General features: G+C 45.0%; 1 protein-coding gene and 1 pseudogene across 3 annotated transcripts in view; one reads left to right on the plus strand and one right to left on the minus strand.

Moving 5' to 3' along the window:
• Positions 1 to 26696, minus strand: part of Gne (glucosamine (UDP-N-acetyl)-2-epimerase/N-acetylmannosamine kinase) — a 76446-nt gene that overhangs the window by 44149 nt on the left and 5601 nt on the right. The window contains exons 1-2 of one of the 3 annotated variants that reach the window (XM_045152476.1): positions 8170 to 8238; positions 7215 to 7267 (exon numbers count right to left, since the gene is read on the minus strand). The exons of 1 other annotated variant lie outside the window; for it this stretch is intronic. The gene's annotated coding sequence lies outside the window, so the exon portion shown is untranslated. Of the gene's footprint in view, positions 1 to 7214; positions 7268 to 8169; positions 8274 to 26696 lie in introns of those variants that run through there. One more of the 3 variants, XM_045152471.1, reaches the window with a different exon arrangement.
• LOC123464390 lies at positions 13450 to 14173 on the plus strand (annotated as a pseudogene).

Genomic DNA, 26696 nt, shown 5'->3' on the forward strand with positions numbered 1-26696 from the left:
ACCAGGGTCTCTAGCCACGGCAAATGAACTCCAGATGCAGGCACCACTTTGTGCATCTGGTTCCATGTGGGTGCTGGGGAATCAAAGCCTGGGCCATTAGGCTCTGCAAACAAGGGCCTTTAACCACTGAGCCATCTCTCCAGCCCCCATAGAACATTTTAAACTTTTCTACATCAATGTAAAGTTGCACGTCATGGACTCTGATCTTAATGCATCGATTTCAGGAACTGCATCAATATTTAGAACTTGAACTTGAGTAAGGACACTGATGCAAGTGGGGCTGCTGGCCCTGTGAAACTCACTGGGTACCCATCAGGAGCTCTACGCTGTTGGTACCGCATAGGGTAGGATGCCAACCATATAAATTGCCCCAACATGAGGCCTGCTCTAAAAGCAGAATCCCTAGTAAAAACTAATCCAGCCAGGCGTGGTGGTGCACACCTTTAATACCAGCCCTTGGGAGGCAGAGATAGGAGGATCGCCATGAATTGGAGGCCTCCCTGAGAATACATAGTGAATTCCAGGTCAACCTGGGCTAGAGCAAGACCCTACCTCAACCCCTTCCCCCCAAAAAAAGCTAATCCACTCAATGGAAAGTGCTTGTAAAATAGGAAAACGAGCATTCAGACAAGAGTTCCTAATTATTAAGTAGACCAAACTGCTCTTCTAAAAGTGGTTGTCTTAGTGATCTTATACATAATTTCTCATATTCCTTCTTTCACTGATCAAATGTGAGCTGACTAAATTACTGGTGATATTTAATTTGTTGGGTGAGCCAAAGTAAATCACTCCTGATTGATCAATTCCTGTTTACTTTACAAAGAACAGTAAACTTTCTATCTGGCAGTGCTTAGAATTCACCAGGTGTTCTGGTTTAAAGGAAAAGCTTACGGAAATAAAACTCTTTTAAAAAAAAATTCTAAAAATTTTGTTGTTGTTGTTCTTTCTTTCTTTCTTTTTTTGAGGTAGGGTCTCACTCTAGCCCAGGCTGACCTGGATCTCACTCTGTAGTCCCATGTTGGCCTTAAACTCACGGCAATACACCTACCTCTGCCTCCCAAGTGCTGGGATTAAAGGCGTGTGCCACCACACCTGCCTTAAAGCTTGTATTTTCAAAAACAATTATTTACCAGCCAGGCGTGGTGGCACACGCCTTTAATCCCAGCACTTGGGAGGCAGAGGTAGGAGGATCACCATGAGTTCAAGGCTACCCTGAGACTCCATAGTGAATTCCAGGTCAGTCTGGGCCAGAGTGAGACCCTACCTTGAAAAACAAAACAAAAAAAAAAAAAAAAAATTTACCTATATCCAAAAGAACAAGATTTTTGTTTAATTCCAACTAGTGAAACAATGAAAGTGGTTAACTGTTTGGTTTTTTTAACTTTGGGTTGGAGGTGTTGTAGCTCAGGGTAAAAACAACTGATTAACTTGTGAGGCCCTGGGTTCAACCCTCAGCATACATCACAAGCAAACACTCGCCATCCTTTGTAGCCAGTCATAGTCTTGGGGTCCCTTTCCTGAGGCAAACAATGTTAGTAACGTTCTACTCGTTTTTCCATGAGCACACAATCCTATAAGAATAATTGTGTTTTTGCTTTTTTTAACAGAAATGATATATTACTCTGCAATCTCCTTTTTCTTTTACTATTGTAGATTTATTTTCACTTCATTTGATACGAGCCAAATACTTGACACATATTTGCTTAGTAATGAAGTCCTACCCATGTCATGATGTGGACACTGAAGTTGTTATCACTCTTTTGCCAATGCAAATACAACTAGAAAATGAAATCATAGCATTCCATATATTAGTAGTAACAGTTTATATATGGTAGTAGTTTTATTTAGTTTAAAGCATTATTGAGTAAAGGAATGAATACATTTGATTACTTTATTTTAGAAAAAGAGAAGAGAGATAGAGAATTGGCCCAGGGCCTCAGCCACTGTATTTGAACTCCAGACGCTTGCGCCACCTAGTGGGCATTTGCAACCTTGTGCTTGCCTCACCTTTGTGCATCTGGCTAATGTGGGATCTGCAGACTAGAACACGGGTCCTGAGTATTCCAAGGCAGGAGCCCTAACTGCTAAGCCATCTTTCCAGCTCCATTTGATTTTTTAGATTTTTTCTGGTTTATTTTTATTTATTTATTTGAAAGTGACAGACAGAGAAAGAGGGAGGGAGAGAGAGAGAGAGAGAGAGAGAGGGGGGGGGGGAAATGGGCATGCCAGGGCTTCCAGCCACTGCAAACGAACTCCAGATGCATGTGCCCCCTTGTGCATCTGGCTAACGTGGGTCCTGGGGAATCGAGCCTCAAACCGGGGTCCTTAGGCTTCACAGGCAAGCGCTTAACTGCTAAGCCATCTCTCCAGTCCCCCCATTTGATTTTAAAAAATCTTTTTTGTTTATTTTTATTTGAGAGCAACAGACAGAGAGAGAAAGAGGAAGAGAGGGAGAGAGAGAGAGAATGGGCATGCCAGGGCCTCCAGCCACTGTAAACGAACTCTGGACATGTGTGCCCCCTTGTGCATTTGGCTAATGTGGGTCCTGGAGAATCGAGCCTCAAATTGGGGTCCTTAGGCTTCATAGGCAAGCTCTTAACCACTAAGCCATCTCTCCAGCCCAAGCCCTATTTAATTTTTAAAATACCACCAAATCTCTTTCAAAGGCTGTATGTATTAAATCATACTCCAATACTTCAAAGATTTGCATGATGGTAATGAGAGTTAAGAAATAGTATAAGTATGCTTGCTTTTAATTTGTATTTTTTCTATTTTGAGAAAATGAATATCTTTCAAATAAAACTTATTGACAACAAATAGAAATTAACACTACGAAACTTTGCTTCAGGCACACAATTATTAAAATCACTGTAAAATAGGGGGTGAGGGAGATGGCTCAATGATTAAGTATGCTTGCTTAAAAACTTGCCAGCCCAGTTCAATTCTTTAGCCCCATGTAAAACCAGATAGGTATATGTTTGCAGTGACAAGACACTCTGGTGTATGCACGCGTGCACACATACACATGCAAATAAATACATAAGACACAAATAAGGGTCAGGTGTGGTGGTGCATGCCTTTAATCTCAGTGCTCAGGAAGCAAAGGTAGGAGGAACGCCATGAGTTTGAGGCCACCCTGAGACTATATAGTGAATTCCAGGTAAGACTGGGCTAGAGCAAGATCCTACCTTGAAAAAACAAAGAAAAAAGTGTGCGTGTGTGTGGGGGGGTGCCTGAAGAGGTGATTCAGCAGTTAAGCACTTGCCTACAAAGCCAAAGGACCCAGGTTCAATTCCTCAGTGCCCATTTAAAGCCCGATGCATAAGATGGCACAAGCATCTGGAGTTCATTTGTAAGTGGCGGGGGGAAGGGGGCTGGCACACTCTTTTCTCTCTCTCTCTCTCCCTGTCAAATAAATAAATAATACAATTAAATAAAAAATACTATGTCGAGGCCAGGCGTGGCGGTGCATGCCTTTAATCCCAGCACTTGGGAGGCAGAGGTAGGAAGATCACCAGGAGTTCGAGGCCACCCTGAGACTACATAGTGAATTCCAGGTCAGCCTGAGCTAGAGTGAGACCCTACCTGGAAAAAAAAGAAAATACTAAACCAGACCTAGTGGTGCACACCTTAGCACTCAGGGGCAGAGGCAGGAGGATCACTGTGAGTTCAAGGCCAACATGGGACTAGAGTGAGTTACAGGTCAACCTGGGCTAGACTGAGACTCTCCCTTGGAAAATAAAACAAGCAAAATAAAAACAAATACCGTATGAAGCGGGGCATGAGGCTGGAGAGATGGCTCAGTTGTTACGTGCACGTCCTCTCTGAACATGAGGACCTGAGGGCCTGAGACGGCCAGCCTCAAAGTCTCTAGATGTCAAGTGAACAGCTAAGCATGGGCCACACACGCCTATGACACCAGGGTAGCAGAGACCTGGGAATCTTCAGAGCCACACAAATTGAGAAGCAGGAAAAAAGAGACTCCAGTTCAAAAACAAGACCAAGCCAGGCATGGTGGCACAAGTTTGATCCCAGCACTCAGGAGGCAGAAATAGGAGAATCGCTGCAAATCTGAGGTCACCCTGAGACTACATAGTGAATTCCCAGTCAGCCTCAGCTAGAACGAGACCCTACCTCAATGAAAACAAAAGACCCAGTGGAAGTGGACTTGTTGTTTGCAGTGGCAGGAAGCCATGGCGTACCCATCCTTCCTGCCCCCTCTTTCAAGTAAGTAAGTAAGTAAATAAATAAAGATAGATAGATAGATATAGATAGATTTTTGTTTGTTTGTTTGTTTTGTTTTTCGAGGTAGGGTCTCACTCTAGTCCAGGCTGATCTGGAATTAACTCTATAGTCTCAGGGTGGCCTTGAACTCACGGGATCCTCCTACCTCTGCCTCCCGAGTGCTGGGATTAAAGGTGTGCACCACCACGCCTGGCTCAATAAATATATTTTTTTAAGTGTGTATTGTGGCTCATGCCTGCAATCAGCAATCCAGAGGTACAAGCAAGAAGATTACCATGACTTCAAGGATAGCCTGGCTACAGTGGAAGACCCTATTTCAGAACACAAAAATAAATAAAACAAATAAATAAATGCCAAAAGGAGCTGGAGAAAGGGCTTAGTGGTTAAGGCATTTACCTGCAAAGCCAAAGGACCTCAGTTTAATTCCCCAGGACCCATATAAGTCAGAGGCACAATGTGGCAAATGCATTTGGAGTTTGTCTGCAGTGGCTGGAGGCCCTGGTACACCCATTTTCTCTCTCTCTTTCTCTCTGTCTGTCTGTTTGTGTCTCTCTCTCAAATAAATAAATAAATAATAATATATAAAATGACAATAAACAACTAAAATATGTATATATACACACACACTATAAAATTTCCTTTTGGTTATCTGTATAAGGCATATATGAAACAAATCAATTTCATATTTAGACAAGCTATCTCATTATAGCCAGGCATGGTGGCTCATACCTATGATCACAGCACTTGAGAGGCTGAGATAACAGGTTTGTCATGAGTTCAAGGCCAGCCTGGGCTACACAGTGAGTTCCAGGTCTACCTGGCCTAAAGTAAGAATACTGCCTAAAAAATAAAAAAAAAAAAAACCCACAAAAGATATCTCATAAATGTAAGCCAATATTCCAAAGTCCAAAAAAAAAAAACCACTCTAAGTCACAAGCATTTTTGGAAAAGGATAGTAAATGTGTATTGATAAATCTTAAATACAGCATTAGTGAATAACAGCAAATTCTAAAGATACAGCTACAACAAAGTAATTTTTATATTGTTTTGAAATGTGTACTCCTCAACTCAGAAAAGTAATTACCAATGGAGAGGGAGAGAGGAGAAAGAAAGGAAAATGGATAGTGAAAAGGCTTTACTTGTCTACATAAACATTTATTTAAAAACAAGCTGTACAGGCTGCAGAGATGGCTCAGTGATTACAAGCACTTTCAGTGCAAGCATGAGGTGCTGAGGAGGTCTGAGAGACCTATGGAATTCAATCACCAGGACACATACACAGCCGGGTGTGGCCAGGCACTCCTGTAACACCAATCCAGTGTAGAGCAGAGACCTGAGCATTGTCTACACTGGGCCAGGCAAGCTCCAGGATCAGTAGGAGACATCACCTTAATTAAGAACTGGGGCTGGAGAGTTGGCTTAGCGGTTAAGCGCTTGCCTGTGAAGCCTAAGGACCCCGGTTCGAGGCTCAATTCTCCAGGACCCATGTTAGCCAGATGCACAAGGGGGCGCACACGTCTGGAGTTCGTTTGCAGAGGCTGGAGGCCCTGGCATGCCCATTCTCTCTCTCTCTCTGCTTCTTTCTCTCTCTGTCACTGTCAAATAAATAAATTAACTATTTAATTAAGAACTGCAGCATAGCCGGGCGTGGTGGTGCACGCCTTTAATCCCAGCACTCGGGAGGCAGAGGTAGGTGGGTCGCTGTGAGTTCAAGGCCACCCTGAGACTGCATAGTGAATTCCAGGTCAGCCTGGACTAGAGTGGTGAGACCTTACCTCGAAAAACCAAAAATAAATAAATAAATAAAAAGAACAAAAAGAACTGCAGCACACACAAAAAAAAGCCAGGTGTGGTGGTGAAGGCCTTCAACCCCAGCACTCAGGAGGCAGGAGGCAGAGGTAGGAGGATCATTGAGTTCAAGACCAGCCTGAGACGACATAGTGAGTTTCTGGTCAGCCTCGGCTAGAGCGAGACCCTACCTAGAAAAACTAAAAAAAAAGAAAGAAAAAAAGAGAATAGCACTGGGAATGCCTGATATTCCTCTCCATTCACCCCAAGTCAGCATGTGCATACACACACACATGCACAAAGGAAAAAGCAGGGCTGGAGAGATGGCTTAGTGGTCAAGGCTAAGGTTACAGGACCCAGGTTCAATTCCCCAGCACCTAAGTAAGCCAGGTACACAAGGTGGCGCATGCGTCTGGAGTTCATTTGCAGTGGATAGAGGCCCAGGTGCACCCATTCTCTCCCTCTCTCTCTCTCTCAAATAAATAAAATATTAAAAAAAAAAAACCTGTACCACAAATATCAGAAGGAAACACAGCAACGTGTTACTTTATGATACATTTTGGTAGTGGGTAGAGGGCATCATAATGAAGCTTGTCCTCAGGATATTTGAAATATTTCATTAAAAAGGAGAAATCTGGCTGGAGAGATGGCTTAGCTATTAAGGCGCTTGCCTGTGAAGTCTAAGGACCAGGTTCAACTCCCCAGAACCCATGTAAGCCAGATACACATGGTGGTGCATGCATCTGGAGTTCATTTGCAGTGGCTAGAGGCCCTGGCATGTCCATTCTCTCTCTCGTCTCTGTCTAATAAATAAATAAAAATAAAATATTTTTAAAAAGGAGAAATCTTGGGGCTGGGAACGTAGCTCATTGATAACAACTTGCCTAGCATACTTGAAGGCCTGGGTTTGATCTCTAGCATTGCAAAAAGAATAATAAACAGATGAACAGCGATATTGTCTAATCTACCTCAAGACTAAAAGTTACAAGGAGGACATAGATATTTGCATTCATTTCAACCTTGAATTCCATAATTGTAACCAGAGTCATAGATGCCTGGCATCCAGAAAAACATGTCTTCATCTTGAACTCGCTAACAATCTCTACTTTAAACTCAAAACTGCCAGTACCCAAAAGTGATTATCCCTTTGCAAAATAATAATAATAATAGTTCCACTCAACTGTAAAGAGGTCTTGGTAATTCTTTTAGGTGGTTAACTTGCAACAGTGGACATCTGCACAAGCATGGGGAACAGAGGAAACAGTAAACAACAGTAAACACGTGCTGAGCACTTTTACAATAAACAATCATAAACAGTAAACATTTGCCGAGCACTTTTACCAAGCACGGTGCTAACAGCTTTATAAGCTCCAACTCATGTCTTCCTTCCAGCCCTCTTATTCGCCCCGTTTTACAGACGGGCATGGAGACAATAATTTAGGTTTGTCCTCATACACAGTTCGATACTTAATGATTGACAGGATCAAACACCGAAGTCTGGACACTCGTCTTGCTTTCGGATCAGTTAGCTTTGCGTTCATTCCAAAAACATCTAGCGCAAACCTTCCTGGAAGATGTGATGAAACTCACCCAGGAAGAAGGGCAGAGCTGTCCAGTATTCTGAAACCCAGAACCTATCTGCCTACCTAGCCTTCCTTCTAGAGCTCCTACAGTTGGGCCAAGCTGTGCCCCCACTTCACCCCTCCTAGCTGAGGGCAGAGCAACACCCCGTGTTCTTAGCGTTTTACAAGCGTGCTCAGGGTTGAGCAGAAAATGACCATCAAACTTCCAAGGAAGCTATGACTCACGCTGGCCTCGGCTTCCACCTTTGTGTCCGACCCTTTCCAGCCCCCGGGCACTCTGTCCAGCCCGCAGCTCTCCTTCCTCGGGCGAGGGGCCGGTGTCCTCCGGGTGGACCACGCGGCACGTGCGGATGGAGCGAGGAGCTAGGCCAGCCCCGCCACGGTGCCGCCCCGGTGCCCGCGGCACCCCGAGCCCGGCGGCTGCCGCAGGAGCCCCGGGGGACCCGGGACCGAGGCCCAGGGGCTGGAGGGACTGCGGGGAGCTGGGGCCCGGCGGGGGAGGTGTCGGGGTCCCGCAGGATGCTCTCCCGAGTGCCCACCGCCGCGCGCTCACCAGATGCCCGCCCAGGCTCCGTCCTGCGCCGCCGCCGCCGCCGCCGCCCTGGACGGGGACAGCGGACCCCGGCTTCCGCCACCAGCGCAGGGAGGGCGACGACTCGTCCGCCGCTCGGCCGAACCCCGCTTCTCGCTGGCCGAACCCCCTCGTCCCTCCCTCCCTCCCTCCCGCGCCGCGCCGACGCGCCGGTGGCGCCCTGACGACACCGCGGGGACCTCGGTGATTGGTGACCTCCCCGGCCCCGCCCCGCGCCGCCCGGCGCCGGCGGATTTTCGGGGCGGCTGGCGGGGCGCCTTCCGTTGTCGTGGCGGCGCTGGGTCTGCAGAGGAGCTCGCCGGCCTCCGCTTCCGCCCCCGGGCTGCGCTCCCCGCTTCGGCCTGGCGCTCCCACCAGCCTTGCAGGCCCCTCTCTCATTTCATAGAGCAGGGCCCCAAGCCGTGCTGTGGTGCCCACCGGCTGCAGACTGAGGCCTCGCACTTCTGCGAGAGGAGTGCCTGGCATGCTGGAAAGCCTGGCAACTCTGCGTTGGCCTCCTCTCCTGCGAGCCCTGGGGAAGTCCCAAGGCCCAGGGACTTCTAAAGACGTGGCGGGGGTGAGTGGGAGGGTGGCTTAGTGGTTAAGACGCTTGCCTGCAAAGCCAAAGGATCTAGGTTCGACTCCCTAGGACCCACGTTAGCCAGCTGCACAAGGTGGCACATACATCTGGAGTTCGTTTGCAGTGGCTGGAAGACCTGGCACGCCCATTCTCTATATATCTGCCCCCCACCTCTCGTAAATAAATAAAAAAAAATTTTTTTTAATGAAGACATTCGGCAGGAAAGTGGCTGGCATAGCTAACTCTAGATGAATTTTTTTTTTTCTCTCACTTAAAGCTCACTGACCTAGAACTCTGTGACCCAGATTGGCCTTGAACTCACAGCAATCCTCCTACCTCAGCCTGCCAAGTGCTGGAGTCACAGGCATGAGCCACTGTACCTGGCTTTTGATGAAGAGTTTTAGCGTTTTGGGCTGGAGGGATGGCTTAGTGGTTAAAGCATTTGCCTGCAAAGCCAAAGGACCCAGGTTTGATTCCCCAGGACCCATGTTAGCCAGATGCACAAGGGGCACACATATCTGGAGTTTGTCTGCAGTGGCTGGAGACCCTGGCACACCCATTCATTCATTCTCTCTCTCTCCCTCTTTCTCTGTCAAATAAATAAACAAATAAAAATATATTTTTTTAAAAAAAGAGTTTTAGCGTTTTATTTTCTCAAATTCCTGAGTCTTGGGCTGGAGAGATGGCTTAGCAGTTAAGCGCTTGCCTGTGAAGCCTAAGGACCTCGGTTCGAGGCTCAATTCCCCAGGACCCATGTTAGCCAGATGCACAAGGGGGTGCACACATCTGCAGTTCATTTGCAGTGGCTGGAGGCCCTGGCGCACCCGTTCTTTCTCTATCTGCCTCTTTCTCTGTCACTTTCAAATAAGTACATTTAAAAAAATTCCTGAGTCTCTGTTACTAAGAAACTGAGTTGTCACAAAGTATTAAAACTTTTTTTTTTTTTATGCAGGTGTGGTGGCGCACACCTTTAATCCCAGCATTCGGGAGGCAGAGGTAGGAGGATCACTGTGAGTTCAAGGCCATCATGAGATATAGTGAATTCCAGGTCAACCTGGGCTAGAACAAGAGGAGAAAAAGAAAAACATTTTTTTTAAACAACTATTTCAACATTACCACAACAGAACACAGGAGAATCAGGAGTTCAAGGCTACCCTGATCAACATAGCCAGACTTCTATCTCATTTTAAAAAAAAGTTACCACAAGTGTTTTTGTTTGTTTGGTTTTTTTTGGTGGCTTCTGGGTAGATATGGATTCATTGAGAATCAAGAATCAGGGGCTGGGGATATGGCTCAGCAATTGCTTGCAAAGCCTGCAAACCCAGGTTCAGTTTCCCAGTACCTCACGTAAAGACATAAAGACACAAAATCCTTTGCAGCAGCAAGAGGTTCTAGCACGCCCGTACTTTTATCTCAATGCCTCTGTCTGTCTGTCTGTCACTCTTTCATGGAAATAAAATATTTTGTAAATGGCTAAGTGGTTAAAGAATAGGTGTCAGTGAAATTCAACTGAAGCAAATACATATAAAATTTATTTTGAGGGCTGGAGAGATGGCTCAGTTGTTAAGCACTTGCCTGTGAAGCCTAAGGACCCTGGTTGGAGGCTTGATTCCCCAGGACCCACTTAAGCCAGATACACAAGGTGGCGCATGCATCTGGAGTTCATTTGCAGTGGCTGGACGCCCTGGCATGCCCATTCTCTCTCTTTCTCTCTCTCTCTGTCTGTCACTCTCAAATGAATACATAAATTTTTTAAAATTTATTTTGGAAGTCAAACTGATGGACATTATGGATTAGCTATAAGGGGATAACAGGAAGAAATAAAAAAATGACTTTCTTATTATTAGCAGTTAGGTGGGTGTTTGTGCCATTTACTAAGATGACTAAGGATAGGGAAGTGAATGGACAGGTTTGGGAAAGGAAAGTAAATTTTTAATTTGGAATATAATGTAATCAGGATGCTTGGGAGATAGCTACATGGAGCTATTACGTGAGTAGTAAAATACATGAACCTACACACAATCTCATGGTGCACTCGTTGTCTGTTGTTGCTGTTAGAAAAGTGCTACAAACGTAAACACAAACTCGTCTTACACTTCTGGAGGCTAGGAGCAAAGAAAGGGCTGCAGGGTCTAACGTCAAGCTGTCAGCACTGTTTTATTTGCAGGCTGCGGGACAGAATATGTTCCTTAACTTTTCTTCATTGTGGAAGCTACCCACAGTCCTTTGCTTGGGCCCTTGACCACTGCTTTTCTTACCACTGACTTTCCTGCCCCCTTTCACTTAAGAAGACTTAGGATCGGGCCTACCCAGTAGTGCAGGACAATTTTCCCCTCTCAAAGTTCTTAGCCATGGGCTGGAGAGATGCCTCAGCAGTTTAGGTGCTTGCTTTGCAAAAGCCTAAAGGTCAGGTTTGATGGCCCAGTACCCACATAAAGCCCGATGCGCAGGGAAACATACATCTAGAAGTTGTTTGCAGCAACTAGAAGTCCCGGCACACCCCTTTTCTCCGTCTCTCTCTCTCCCTCCCCCGCCCTTTGCTCGCTCTCGCTCTCTCTCTCTCTCTCTCTGCTTACAAATAAATAATTAATTAATTTAAAAAGTATTTTAAAGAGAATTCTTAGTCATGGGCTGGAGATAGGTCTCAGCAGTTAATGGTGCCTGCCTGGAAAGCCTGATGGCCTAGGTTTGATTCCCTAACACCCATGTTAAGTCAGATGCACAAAGACGGCCCATGTGTCTGGAGTTTGTATACAGTGGCAAGAGACTCTGGCTTGCCTTTTCTCTCTTTGCTTGCAAATAAATAAATGAATAAAATATTAAACATAACTCTCAGTCCCATGTGTGACTGCACGTCTCTTAATTCCACGATGTGTTTTCTTTGTCATGCCTTTATTCCTCTTCCAACAAAGCCCTATGTCACTGTAAGGAAAGTGTAAGAGGAAAGCAAAAGAGAACACCGGACTTGGTCTCTACAGATAGACTGTTTAGCGAGGGCCCTCAGCTTTCCCTGGCATGGGGCCAGGCTAGGGTGTAAGTTTATAAGGAGGATCCTAAGGCAAACAGACTGTTACAGGTGCAGTTGATAAGAGAATTGTAGCTGTCTGTGTCCTTGTTCAGAATAGGCTTCTTCAGCCAGGAATGTCTAAGGGCCATCTAGACTAAGGAGGATACATCAATCAGGGAAGGATGCCAAACTTCTTTTTGCCCGCAAACTTTAGGGATAGCTATTAACTATTTAGTTCCCTTTAGTTTTCCTGGAAGGCTATTAATCCTTCAGTTACCCCTAAAGGTAATTAGCCAAGATATCACCTCTCCTCTCTTCTGTTCATACCCTTATATCTCAATGTCCTCTGAATGCTGGCCTCCAGCAGGGATACAATGTCCCTCTGCCACACAAACCCATAACCTTGTTTCAGAAGGGATATTATTCCTTTGTAACTCATCATTTTACCGCTATACTTTCCCCCAGTGGAAAGTCCCATGCATCCCAATCACCTTGATCCCCAGTCTAACAGTCTATACTTTAAAAAAACTTAAATTTATATTATCAACAATATTCAAGTGCCCCGAAATTGCTACAAAAAAAGAAAAAGAAAAAGACAGACAGAAAGAGAGGAACAATACTGACTGTACTCGTTGAAGTAATAAGCTTAGTCACATCCATCACAGCACCAGGCCTGGTGGGCAGAGGCCTAGGGCACAGCCTGATGACAGCCCCACACTTTCCCCAAGAGCTCACTGGCCTAACTGGAAGGCTCACAGACATGAAAGAGACCACCACAATGGCCATACCAGCCCTACAGCTCCAGCTGGCCTCACTGGCACAGGTAACTCTACAAAACAGGAGGGCTCTGGACCTACTAACAGCAAAAGGGGGAGACATGTCTCTCTCTCTGGGAAGAATACTGCTGCGATATACATGAATAAATGAATCAGGCCTGGTGGAGACCCGAGTAAAAACCCTCCAGACACTGGGGGAAGACCTCAAACGCAGCTTCACTACCCGAGCTGATGGCCATCCCCACCTGTACCCCGCCTAGCCCCACGTATGAGTCCATTAATAATGATGGCTTTTCCTCTTCTAATAGCCCCTGCGCCCTCCGCTTCCTCCAGGAGCGCACCCGGGAAGTTTCCAGGGTGGCTGTCAACCAGATGCTCTTCCCTTGCACACAGACCCACCCGACTTCCAACACCCCTCCCCCACGACGCCCCCAACCAGCTTGAAGTAGCCAGGACTTAAGTGGACACCCATATATGCACAAAAAGGTCGGAATGTTAGGCGGGACCGTGCTCAGAACAAAGCACCTAACATGACAGCCATGCCCTCCAATAACCCCACCACCCACATTCCTGGGCACGATCAGGCATCAGCAGTTTCAAGCCTCCCTTGCCGGCCAACAGCTGCCCCCCCTCCCCACCAGTTGGAACCTTGTTAGGAGACCTCTGCTTCCCCCATCCTTGAAATAGTCACTTGCCTCAGCCTGCCCCTGGTTTCTAGCTAGCACCCCCCACCCCTTTAAAAGCCCTGCACCTTAGGTCCGGGTGCGACTTCCCTGGCCTTCCATATTGGGAGCCGTGAACCTCGCCCGAGAGCTGGGCCAATAAACCTGAACCAGCTTTACTGACCTGGTTCCTGGCGTCGGCCAAGCCTTTCAATCTCCATTAACGTGTCCCATTCGATGTGTCCACTTTTCTACAAACACCTGTTCTTTGACATCGGAAGATCCTCAGAACAAACCGCGAGCCGGGGAGGACCATTTCCATCCCCATCCCTGACAGCGGCTGCCTGGAGAACTGCGGAGACCCACAGGCTCAGCAAGAGTTTGGGGGGTGATGGGGCGCTGCTTCCCTGGCCGAGCGAGGGGAAGGAGCCCCCCAGCCAGCCAAGGCGCCTGGGGGGCTTGGCCACCGCCTGGCTGGTGTTAGCTGTTGCCACGGCCCACTTTTATATGGAAAAGGGAACACAGAGGTTTACACAGAAGTATTCAGAAGACGCTGGAAATTTTCCAAACATTTGCTTTTGCTTGAGACAGTGCACTGTTTCATTGGAATTGTTCCTACTTCTGTGCTTGCGACTGAGGCCCAAGTAAGCTCGGGAATCTTCATGGAGTGGCTCATCGCTCACAATATAAAGCGGCTATAACTTTTTTAAAAATTATCTTATATCCTGCTGGAGATGCTGGGGAACTTCTTGCCATATACATTACGTTGCCTTACAAGAAGAAATTGGGAATGTTTTCAGTAAGGCTTCCTAACAAATACAATGTCTCTTTTGACTACTATCATTTTCTTCTTATAACCATGGCCCCGTAACTACCATTGTTTCCACAATTTTATTTTCATATGTTGCGTCAAAGAAGACAGGTGCTTTATGGAGAAGTGACTGTGGAAAAGTTTGATTAAATGATAAAAACAAGGTGCTTTTTCCAGAATAACCAGGATCACTTGAGTCCAACTGTTAATAGAAATAAACACCTTCATAACAATGTCGTGGACTGAATTGTCTCTTGAAATACAAGTAACACACACAGTGTTTGTCAACATTTGTCTTCATACTGTCCACATCTATGTTTCCTAAGAACTTTGCAAATATTAGAAACTCTTGGGTAGGTTAGATCATTTAGAAAATAATTGAATGAATATAACCTGAAAAAACCTTTTTTTTTTTTTTTAACTAGTGTGGTGGTTTGATTCAGGTGTCCCCCATAAACTTAGGTGTTCTGAAGCTGCTCTTGGTTGGGTGATTTCTAGCAGCAATGCGAACCCAGACTGCAACAGTAAAGTGGTACCGAGGAGTGGGATTGCTGCTAGACACCTGACTGTGTGACTTCGGCCTTTTGGAGCTGATTTTCAAGAGGAATGTGGAAGGAGTTGAAACCTTGGCCTAAGAGATGCCTTGCAGTGCTGTAAGTACAGCTTGATGGACTATTCTGGTCAGAGCTGCAAGACCTGAATGCAGTAAGAACTATGGACTGTGAGGTTTGGCTTATGAGGGTGAGAAAGAGCTGTGCTTGGACTGGGCTAGCAGTTTGTGTGAGAAGCTTGCTCTTGTGCCCATGTCCTGAGAAGTTGTGCAGGGTTGCTTTGCGTAGAAATGAACTGGTGTGTGCAGAGGGATATGGCACAGAAAGAAAAATATTTGGGCGAACTGTTGCCTGTTCAGCTGCAACTGAGAGATTACAACCTTTGAGACTGGGCTAGCTGACCTGCTCTGGGGCAACAAGAAGAATGTAGACTCTTTTGAAGGGGCCTGAGTGCTTAAGGAGTGTCCTGTTCTTCAAAGTCTGCTTTATTCCCCCCCTGGATTAACAAATTGGCACCCTACCTGGTATTGTGGAAATGCTGGAAAGAGGGTCATTGAGTTTGCAACACAGTCTTGTGTTTTGGAAATGGCCATGGGCAGTGTGAAGCGGGTTTGCTGGTTGCCTGCATAGAGACCCCATGGGGCCATGAGGATGAACAGTGGCTTGCAGTGGAGACCCAGTGGAGATGCCGGGACCATGAGATGGCTGCCGAGGAGCTGCCGGCCCCGATGAAGTTTCCCAGGACTGTGAGTAGCCTAGCTGGAGGGGTGGAATTGGAATGCCAGAGACTTGTTGCTGGTTAGAATTATTGGATTTGGAGATTTGTCACTGGCTAGAGTTGCTGGACTTGAAGCTACAGTTTGATATTTGCCCTGGTTGTTTTAAAACTTGTATTGGTTGAATGTTTCTTTGCTATGCCCAATGCCATCTATTGCAGTGTGAATATTTATTCTGTGCCATTATGGGTTTTTTGAGGTTATTTTTTGGTATTATGTGTCAGTTAAAAGATCTTGGACTATGGGGATGTATGAACATCATTAGGATTGATAAAACTATAGGGACTTTAAAGTCAGACTGAATGCATTGTATTTTATATCATGTATGGATATCAGTTTATGGGGGCCAGGGGCAGAATGTGGTGGTTTGATTCAGGTGTCCCCCATAAACTTAGGTGTTCTGAATGCTAGCTCCCCAGCTGATGGATATTTGGGAATTAATGCCTCCTGGAGGGAGTGTATTGTTGGGGGCGGGCTTATGGGCTTTATAGCCAGTTTCCCCATGCCAGTGTTGGGCACACTCCCCTGTTGCTAGGTTCACCTTATGTTGGCCAGGGTGTGATGCCCACCCTCTGCTCATGCCATCGTTTTCCCTGCCATCATGGAACTTCCCCTTGAGCCTGTAAGCCAAAATAAATCTCTTTTTCCCAGAAGCTGCTTTTGGTTGGGTGATTTCTACCAGCAATGCGAACTGGACTGCAATAACTGGTTTTACTGTTTGTTGCAACATATGCTCAAGGCTTTTACAATCAACATTTAGAAATTAGTTTAATAACTTAACATTATGATACTTGCCAGTGACATTCATATTTATAAATGAAAGCAAATACGAAATGGTAACAACTTCTTGAAAAATGTGTTAGAACCTACAATCTACCTTTTCAAGTCAGAAGGCGGCATTCAAGATTCACATCAACATTTGGAGTATGGACATCACTTGCTATGGTAGGACTTACGGTGTAAAGTATCAGCGTCTGAAAACAACACTGAAGCAAATGTCACAAGCAGAGATTTTTCTTTCTTTTGTGGAGGAGTTGGGAGTGCTGGGGATAGAACCCGGGGCCGTGTGCAGGTAGGGCAAGAGCTCTCTTGCTGAGCTGCATCCAGCCCCAAGAAAATAGTCTGTGTAGATCTTTATAGGCTGCTGAAATTACTTGTTAAGTAAATTTGTTCTTATTTCAATTAACCACGTAAATAAAACCTGTAAGAATTACAAGAGGTTAGAAAAAAATACGGGTGCATACTTTGCCCACTGGTTAAAAGAAAGATCATATTGCTCTCAGATTTCTGGCTGATAAAAAGCTCTTTCATATTGTAGAAGTATCTTATAAAAAGTATGTTATGGGGCTGAAGAGATGGCTTAGCAGTTAAGGCACTTGCCTGCAAAGCCAAAGGAACTAGGTTTGATTCCCCAGAACCCACATAAGCCAGATGCACAAGGGGGGGGGCATGTTTTCATTTGCAGAGGCCCCAGTGCGCCCATTCTCTCTCTGTCTCCTTCTGTCTGTCTGTCTCAGATAAAATAAAAATAAAATATAAGCCAGGCATGGTGGCACATACCTTTAATCCCAGCACTTGGGAGGCAGAGTTAGGAGGATCTCCATGAGTTCGAGAGTGACAGAGAGAAAGAGGCAAAGAGAGAGAGGAGAGTGGGCACGCCAGGGCTTCCAGCCTCTGCAAACGAACTCCAGACGCGTGCGCCCCCTTGTGCATCTGGCTAACGTGGGACCTGGGGAATCGAGCCTTGAACCGTGGTCCTAAGGCTTCACAGGCAAGCACTTAACCACTAAGCTATCTCTCCAGCCCATATATTTTTTTTTAACAATCATGTTATGATAATCTCTTATGGTACTTACATAACTAAAAATTTCCAAAGATCATCTGAAACATACTAATTTTATTCTGAATTCCACTGAAGTCTTGTAATAAAGCTCCTCACTGGTGTGTAATAAAAAGAAACCCTGAGTATACTTCACTGCTGCTTGAATTTCTAAGCAGGGCCTACACTTTCATTCCTGTATTAATGTGTGCTGATTTACTGCCCAGGTTTAAATCTCCAGTAAGGATGCCATGACAGCTTTTTCTTTATTGGAGTTCTGTGGATGTAAATTTGACTTTCAGCGTTCTGTATTGTTACATTTACAATCAAGCCGTAACATTACACTTCTCAAAGTGCTCGGTTGTGTTACTGCTTCCTGTACACATTACTTTCATGTAGCTATTTAAAGCTCAGAACAACTTTACAGACGTGTCACTAATCGCTTGATGTTTTAAAGGTGCTATATTTTGTTACACTGTGTCTCCCTGCAGCTGAATGTGTCCCTGATCAGGATGTGTTGGGTCACCAATCCTTCCTGTGCTGTGTCCTCCTTCAGTTTCATCTTGAACTTTTTATATGCAAGGACTTTTCGGGGAGTTACATCCCTTTGGTAACATAGTACAAAGATTCACATTTATTAAATTCCTGTCTTATGAAAAATTACTTTAAACTATATTTCTAAAATTTGCATTAACTCAACTTGTACTCTTTCAAAGCAGCTGAAATACTCTTCCCATTCACGTTGTAGAATAGTTTTTATTTGTTTTGTTTTTTGTTTTTTCGAGGTAGGGTCTCACTCTGGCTCAGGCTGACCTGGAATTCACTATGTAGTCTCAGGGTGGCCTCGAACTCACGGCGATCCTCCTACCTCTGCCTCCCGAGTGCTGGGATTAAAGGCGTGCGCCACCATGCCCGGCTGTGGAATAGTTTTTAAATGTTTATGTATTTATTTATTAGAGACAGAGAGACGGAGAGAGAGAGAGAGAATGGGCACACCAGGGCCTCTCGCCACTGCAAATGAACTCCAGATGATGTGCCACCATGTGCATCTGGCTTACTTGGAACCTGAAGAATTGAACCTGGGTCCTTAAGCTTCGCAGGCATGCGCCTTAACTGCTAAGCCATCTCTCCAGCCCAAGTTATGGAATATTTTGAAATAGGAATTGTGACTAACTTCGATAAATATGGAAATGAATTTAAAAAAGAGTTTGGTGGGAAAGGGGACTCGGGATGTGCTGCGTTGTTCAGAAGGGGCCTGGCAGGGGAGCAGGGGTATTGCTGCACGTGGCCTATCTCGGTGCCGAGCCAGCATCAGGAAGAATCTACCAACAGGTGACAACCCTGGGTGGTCCCAGATTCAGGAGGGTGATGCAGGAGGATCATCATGGGTTCAAGGCTAGCCTGCTCTACACACTAAGTTTCAGGACAGCCTGGGCTACAGAGTGAGCTCTTATCTCAAATACAAAACAAAACAAGGCCTAGGCAAAGCTTGTGGGCCTTGTTCAAATCCCCAGTACCCATGCAAAGCCAGATGCATGAAGTGGCATGTGAGTCTAGATTACATTTGCAGGGGCAGGAGGCCCTGCTATGCCCATTCATTTTCTCTCTCTCTCTCTCAAATAAAATATTTAAAATCAAGCAAAACAAAAAACTAAGCAACCAATTACCATATGAAGCTTTATATGCATAAACTTTTTTATTTTTGGGTGTTTTGAGTTAGGGTCTCATTCTAGCTCAGGCTGACCTGGAACTCACCATGTAATTTTAGGCTGGCCTTGAACTCCTACCTCAGCCTCTCAACTGTATTCATATGCTTTTAATTGCTAGAGTGTCTAGAGGATGGAGATAAAACACACCTTTCTCTCTATTGTTTATAACCTCCCCAGGGCAAGAATTGCTCCTATTGTACTGAGTGACCTTATGAAGGAACATTACACAAGGAAAGCAATTCTCCTCCAGGAAAAACATTTAAGGATTATGAATACGTTGGCTGAAAAAGAATTCAGAAACACCTTAAACTGCATAAGTCAACCTCAGTTGAAGGATATGATATTATGCAACAGTTGAAAGGTATGAGATTAAAATAGGCTCACAAATGGACTGGTTAAGGTGTTCATAACTGGAAGGGCAGCCTTGTTCAAGTTGATATTTCAAATCACTTCATAGCCCTGGTTAATAATCAGTTTATCCTGCCTTTTAGAGTTCCTGTGATAAGGCCACTCTGTGTTAGCCTTCCCAGCTATAGATGAGTTATACAAATAAATAAAATGGCATTGTGCTTATTTTGTAGCATATTATCCTTTATTGAGATTTAAAAATTTTTTTTTCATCATATGCTATGAAGATAAAATGTCTTATTATGCTGGGTGTGGTGGCGCATACCTTCAATTCCAGTACTTGGGAGGCATGGGTAAAAGGATTACTATGAGTTTGAAGCCAGCCTGGGACTAGAGTAAGACCTTACTTCAACAAAAAAGAAGATTTTATTATCTGGCTGCTAAGGAGACAATGTAAATCAGGAAGTGTACAGCTATTCCTGGCTAATAGAAGTTCAGTAAGTTTAACTAGCTCAAGACTTGGAAAAGTATTAAAAACTAGTTTGGGGATGGAGAGATGGGTTAGCGGTTAATGCACTTGCCTGGAAAGCCAAAGGACCTCGGCTGGATTCCCCAGGACCTATGGAAGCCAGATGCACAAGGTGGCACATGCATCTGGAGTTCATTTGCAGTGGCTGTAAGCCCTGGTGCACCCATTCTCCCTCTCCCTCTCTCTCTCTCTCTCTCTCTCTCTCAAATAAATAAATGATAAATTTAAAAATGTATCTAAAACAACTAATTTTCCTTTAACATAAGATGCTGCACTAACATAATCATGTTTTAGAGTAGCTGCTCATTAGAAGTTATAGAAAGGGGCTGTAGAGATGGCTTAATAGTTAAGGTGCTTGCCTGCAAAGCCTATGGACTCATTCAAATCTCCAGGTCCTACATAAGCCAGACACAAGTGAAGCAAGCATGCAATGTTACACATGCACACAAGGGGGCGCACACATCTGGAGTTTGACTGCAATGGCTAGAGGCCCCGGCATGCCAATTCTCTCTCTGTCTCTCTCTCTCTCTTTCTCTTTCTCTCTCTCTCTCTCATAAAAAAGGCCAGTCTGTTGGGCTTGCCTCAAAAAAAAAAAAGTTGTTCTTTTGGACTTTCAAGGATTTAGCTATAATCAACAACATTCAGTACTAGAAACAAACTTTTAGAGAGGAAATAACCACAATACTTATCCACAACTCCTGGAGCGGACTAGGATCCACATTTGTCAGTCACCATACAGCTAAGGATGAGGGAAGGTCCCACAGGGTCTCCTCCCACTAGAAATTAATGCCAAATGCTTGTACCACTTATTGCATCTGGCTTTATGTAGGTACTGGGGAATTAGACCCAGTGTGTGTGTGTGTGTGTGTGTGTGTGTGTGTGTGTGTGTGTGCGCGCGACCCAGTCTGGTCAGTTTTGCAAGCAAGTACCACCTTTAACCATTAAGCCATCTCTTCAATCCCAAGGTTTTCTTTCTCCCCCCCCCCACCTTTCTTCCCCCTACTCCAGGTAGGGTTTCACTCTAGCCCAGGCTGACCTGGAATTTACTATGTAGTTCCAAGCTGGCCTTGAACTCATACAGATCCTCCTCCTACATCCACTACCTCCCCTTGATTAAAGGCATGTGCCATCATGCCCAGCCTCTTTCTTTTTTTTTTTTTTTTGGTTTTGGTTTTGGTTTTTCAAGGTAGGGTTGCACTCTAGCCTGGCTGACCTGGAATTCACTATGTAGTTTCAGGGTGACCTGGAACTCATGGTGATCCTCCTACCTCTGCCTCCAGAGTTCTGGGATTAAAGGCGTGCACCACCACACCCAGCCAGTTTCCTCATCTTTAACACGAGAGGTCCAGGTTTGAGGTTTTGCCTAACATGTCTTGTCTGTAGTTCCCTAACAACTGATGCACACTCTCTATGTGAGACCGTCTTTGAGCAAGTCCTTTATAAATGTGGGTGCTTTACATTACTAATGCTACTCTCCCTTTTGGTAAGAGAAGCTTCTCTTTTCAGATGGCAGTGACCTTAGGATGACTCAGAAGGCATCATGGTGCTGGAAAGAAGTGACAGGAGTGCTCAGCACTGCAATATCTCTGTCACACCTTCCAAGGCTCAGGGTCCATTGTAGAAGAGGTGGCAGAAAGAATGTTAAGAGCCAAAGGAAGGGTAGGACTCCTTACAACGTGCTCCTCCAGACTCAAAATGGCCTGGAAATCCATGACCACACAGTACCTGCCACTACCTACACAAAACCATCATAATAGGAGGAAAAGATGATGACATCAAAATAAGAGACTGATTGAGAGAGGAAGTGGATATGATGAAGAATGGAATTTCAAAGGGGAATAATAGGAGGAAAAGATGATGACATCAAAATAAGAGACTGATTGAGAGAGGGAGTGGATATGATGGAGAATGGAATTTCAAAGGGGAAAGTGGTGGGAGGGAGGGCATTACCATGGGATATTGTTTACAATCATGGAAGCTGTTAATAAAAACAATAAATTATAAAAACCAACAAACCAAACAAACAAAAAGCATGACCTGCCTAAGTCTACTAGTTTTTATTATAAAAATCTGTTTGGGGGACTAGAGAGGTGCCTTAGTAGTTAAGGTGCTTGCCTGTGAGGTCTAAGGACCCAGGTTCAATTCCCCAGTACCCATGTAAGCCAGATGCATAAGGTGGCACATGCATCTGGAGTTTGTTTGCAGAAGGTAGAGGCCCTGGTACACTCATTCTCTCTCTCTGCTTCTCTCTTTGTCTCTCTCTCTCAAATAAATAAATACAATATGAAAAACCTTAAAATATCCAGGATATACAAAAAACTAAAAAACTAAATAAAAATAAAAGAAAACAAATGGCAATAAATGCTGATGAGGATATGGAAAAAGAGAAACCCTTCTACACTGCTGGTGGGAATGCAATCTGGTATGGCCATTGTGGAAATCAGTGTGGAGGTTCCTGAGACAGCTAAAAATAGACCTACCATATGACCCAGCTAGAGCACTCCTAGGCATATATCCTACGGACTTATCTCATTACCTTAGAGATACTTGCACATCCATGTTTATTGCCACTCTATTTACAATAGCTAGGAAATGGAACCAGCCTAGATGTGCCTCCACAGATGAGTGGATAATGAAGATGTGGCACATTTATACAATGGAGGTCTACTCAGCAGTAAAGAAAAATGAAATTATGAGGGCTGGAGGGATGGCTTTTTTTAAGGCATTTTCCTGCAAAGCCAAGGGACCCAGGTTCAATTTCCTAGGACCAATGATAGCCAGATGCACAAGGGGCACATGCATCTGGAGTTTGTTTGCAGTGGATGGAAGCCCTGGTGTGCCCATTCTCTCTCTCTCTCTCTCTCTCTTTCTCTCTCTCTCACATGCACGTGTGCTCTCTCCCTATTTCTATGTCAAAAATAAATAAATAAAAATGATAAACAATATTTAAAAGAAAAAATAAAAATGAAAGTATGAAATTTTCAGGGAAGTGGATGGATCTGGAAAGGATTGTACTAAGGGAGGTAACCCAGGCCCAGAAAGCAAAACACAGGATGTTCTCTGTCACAGTGGATCCTAGCTACAAATGCTTAAACTTGTATATGAATTGGGACAAAAATCAGTAGCTTGTAAGCTAGAAAAGGGCTGTAAGGTAGGGAGTAGAGGGGAGGTCTTAAGGGGATGGTACTGTATACATGTAAGCAGAGGAACAGGTTACTGTGTGTGGAAAGGCCTAAGTGAGGTCAGGGGAAGAGATTGACTAAAGGAAGGGTGAGGAGAGAGTTAATGAAAATTTAAGAGGGTATGAATAAGTCACACAGAAACCTACTTTTTTGGTCAGTTTCAGTGCCAGAGATGGGATACCTTCCAGTGAGTTGTTGGCCAGGGAAGTCCCTGATGCCTCTAATACATTACAGGCCATTGCCAAGCCCTTGGGTTTCCCACCAGGAATAGATTCTAAGACCCTGTCGCATGCAGTCAGGTTCACATTGCTGGCAGAAAACACCCGAGCAAAAGTAGCTTGTGGGGAAAAGGTTCATTTTGACTTACAGACTAGAGGGAAAGAACCTCCATGATGGCAGGGGAAAATGATGGCATGAGCAGAGGGCTCACATCACCTTCTGACCAACAGCAACAGGAGAGTGTGCCAAACACTGGCAAGGGGAAACTGGCTATAACACCCATAAGCCTGCCCCCAGCAACACACTGCCTCCTGGAGGGATTAATTCCCAAATCTCCAAGAGCTGGGAACTTAGCATTCAGAACACCTAAGTTTGTAGGGGACACTGAATCAAACCACCACAGACCCTATTGCTGAAGACTCCACTTACTTGGGCTGCAAGGTCACACAGAAATCCTTCTGGAGCTGAGCTGAAAGCCTCCCCCATGCAGACCAGCTGACAGAAAGCAGAAAAGAGCTATGCTGCACATAGCCCTGTGGGAGAGAGAAGTCATCAGTAGAGATAAACACCAGTGGACACTGAAAGTCTTAAGTTTGGTCAGCCAGATCCAAATGAGCCAATGGATGCAATAGTAGTATGTCTGTTATGGGGGAAACCAACTGCTCTCTAACAGGACTGGAGGGCTGCTCCACAAGATAGAATACATGCTTGGTACTGAAAACCTATGACAGGGAGGTCATGAGCCCGAGTGGTGTAACACCTGCTGGTATCTGGCTAACTGCATATATTATGCTCACCAAACTGCCCAGTAAGAACTTCTCTTAATATTCATACTCATATTAATGCTACTCTCACTTTTGGGCTAGAGAAACTTCTCTTTTCAGATGGCAGTGACCTTGGGATGACTCAGAAGGCACCATGATGCTGAGAAGTGACAGAGGAGTGCTCAGCACTGAGACATCTCTATCACACCCTCCAAGGCTCAGGGTCCATTACAGAAGAGGTGACATGAAGAATGTAAGAGCCACAGGAAGGGTAAGACTGCTTACAATGCACTCTTCCAGACACCAAACAGCCTGGATATCCATGATCTCCAAGTGCCTGGCACTACCTACACAAGACCCTCATAATAGGAGGAAAAGATAATGAAATCAAAATAAAAGAGAGATTAATTGAAAGGGGGCAAGAATATGATGGAGAGGGGATTTGTGAAGGGGAAGGTAGGGGATAGGAGGGAATTATCATGGTTTATTGTCTATAATTATGGAAGTTGTCAATAAAAAAGTTTTAAAAATATGTCATGGGGGCAGGAGGGATGGCTTAGTGGTTAAGGCATTTGCCTCCAAAGCCAAACCACCCAGGTCTGATTCTCCAGGACCCACATTAGCCAGATGCACAAGGGGGTGCATGCATCTGGACTTTGTTTTCAGTGGCTGGAGGCCCTGGAGTGCCCATTCTCTCTCTCCCCCTCCCTCCTTCTTTCTCTGTCAAATAAATAAAAAATAAAATATAAAAAAAAAATTTTAAATGGAAAAAATCTGTTATGGGTTAGCAACATGGATCAGCTGATAAAGGCACTTGCTTGCAGGGCTGGAGAGATGGTTTAGTGGTTAAGGTGCTTGCCTGCAAAGCCTAAGGACCCATGTTTAACTCTCCAGATCCCATGTAAGCCAGACACACCAAGGTGAAGCAAGCACAAGGTCGCATATGCCCACTAGGTGGCGCAAGTGTCAGGAGTTCTATTGCAGTGAATGAGGCCCTGGCACACCAACTCTCTCTCCCTCCCTCTGTCTATCTCTCTCTCTCTAAAAGAAAAAAAGATACTTGCTTACAAAGCTTGCCAGCCTGAGTTGTCCAGGGTCAGATTCCTCAGTTCCTATGAAGATGCACAAAATGGCACATGCATCTGGAGTTAATTTACAGTGGCGAGAGGTCCATGTGTACCTGGTCATTCTCATCCTCTCTCTCTTTCTCTTTCTCCCTCTCTCCCTTTGTTTGTTTTTAGGACTCCAGATGATGTGTCACCTTGCACAATCTGGCTTTTCGTGGGCACTGGGGAATCGAACCTGGGTCCTTTGGCTTTGCTGACAAGCACCTTAACTATTAAGCCATCTCTCTAGCTCTTAAAATAGTTTCAAAGTTTTAAATATCTGTTACAAGTGTTTCAAAACTAGACGGCTGCAAGATCTAGATTACTGTGCTTTTTTCTAGTTCTGCTCCCTGCCTGCCTTGCACACTACTATCTGATTAATCTCCTTACAAGACTCATGTCAGCAAAGGAGCTCTTGAAGAAAAGTTGTAATGACTCCACATTCCCTACAGGATGCGTATGCCTGGGGGGTCTCATGTGGGGCCTCAAGTCCCTAACCTCTTGCTGACTTCACATCCTTCTGTCTTGAACACTTCCTTCTTTACCTTGTTGACCAGTTAGAAGGCTGTGGCTTGTCTCTTCTCCTTACAAACCTCACCTCTGTTCTGAATCTTAATCTGAACTCTGTAGCCCAAAGGTCACCTTTCCTTCACTACATTCCTGTAGCACAGGTTTGACGGTCCAGTCCATACTTAATTATCTATTGTCTTTTATTTATATTTTATTTATTCATTTATTTGACAGAGAAAGAGGGGGAGAGAGAGGGAGAGAATGGGTGTGCCAGGGTCTCCAGCCACTGCAAAGGAACTCCAGATTTGTGCACCCCCTTGTGCATCTGACTAACGTGGGTCCTGGTGAATTGAATCTGGGTCCTTTGGCTTTGCAGGCAAACACTTTAACCACTAAGCCATCCCTCCAACCCTCTTATCTATTGTCTTGGAATGGACATATCTGTAACTGCAAAGTTACGCATCTGATGTATTAGGAGAAAACCAGTCATATTAGTTACCTCATGATATGTGACCTACTTCTCTAATCAGATCATAAGTTCCTTGAAATCAACCCCATGTTTGTCTCTCTGATAGTTCCATGAATATACCTTATGTAAAAAAACAGTCAACAGGGTTTGAGAGATGGCTTAGCAGTTAAGGCATTTGCCTGCAAAGCCAAAGGGCCCAGGATCAATTCCCCAGGACCCACGCTAGCCAGATGCACAAGGGGGTGCACGTGTCTAGAGTTCGTTTGCAGTGGCTGGAGGCCCTGGCATGCCCATTCTCTCTCTTTCTCTCTCTCTCAACTTCTTTCTCTGTCAATTAAGTAAATAAAATATTTTTTTAAAAAAACAGTCAATAAAAATGGAGTCAAGCCAGGCATGGTGGCCCATGCCCTTAATCCCAGCATTCGGGAGGCAGAGGTAGGAAGATCACTCTGAGTTTGAGGCCAGCCTGGGACCACACAGTGAGTGTTAGGTCAGCCTGGGCTAGAGTGAGATCCTGCCTCAAAGTCTGCCCCCTCCACACAAAAATGGAGTCAAAAGCCAGGTATGGTGGCACACACCTTTAATCCCAGTACTCAGGAGGCAGAGGTAGGAGGATCGCTATGAGTTTGAGGCCAGCCTAGGTTACAGAGTGTTTTAGTTCAGCCTGGGCTAGAGGAGACCCTGCTTCAAA

Source organism: Jaculus jaculus, chromosome 1, assembly GCF_020740685.1.
Source record: "Jaculus jaculus isolate mJacJac1 chromosome 1, mJacJac1.mat.Y.cur, whole genome shotgun sequence".
NCBI lineage: Eukaryota > Metazoa > Chordata > Mammalia > Rodentia > Dipodidae > Jaculus > Jaculus jaculus.